The following is a 534-nucleotide window of genomic DNA, read 5'->3' on the forward strand; positions in this document are numbered from 1 at the left end:
TCCCATAGGCCGGAAAGTATGAATCAGGCTAGAGTTATTGACATGTTGTGCTGTGGATCTACTTTGTTGTCAGTGCCATGACTTCATCTTGAACTGTTCCTGTTTCTTGTCTTGTGAAATGCTCGATGAGATGAGGAATCCTGGCCGAACAGAAATCTGTATCCAAATCGATTTCGGTCACAGTATTGATTCGGTCTCCATCACATTAAAACAACTAATTACTTTCTTTTTTCATTTTCATGAAATTACTTGGTGATGATTACAATGCCATGTTGTTGTCCTATTGGCATTGAAAACTCCTCTCACTGCTCTACATGACTGTGTAGCTTTCTGAGTCCAGAACTTTGCGGTCGGACCAAGTCACTGCATGGCCAGGAGAGACGAGTGTTGGGTGACGATCCACTCTTCAGCGTATTTATTATAAAAACCTTCATTTCCACATGTAGGCTATATATACTAATAAGTATAAGAGCTTTTAAATATGCACTCTTGCTTTTAAAATTATACCGTCACGGCTGTACAGTCATGTAAGCA

This window comes from Sycon ciliatum, chromosome 4, assembly GCF_964019385.1.
Source record: "Sycon ciliatum chromosome 4, ocSycCili1.1, whole genome shotgun sequence".
Taxonomy (NCBI): domain Eukaryota; kingdom Metazoa; phylum Porifera; class Calcarea; order Leucosolenida; family Sycettidae; genus Sycon; species Sycon ciliatum.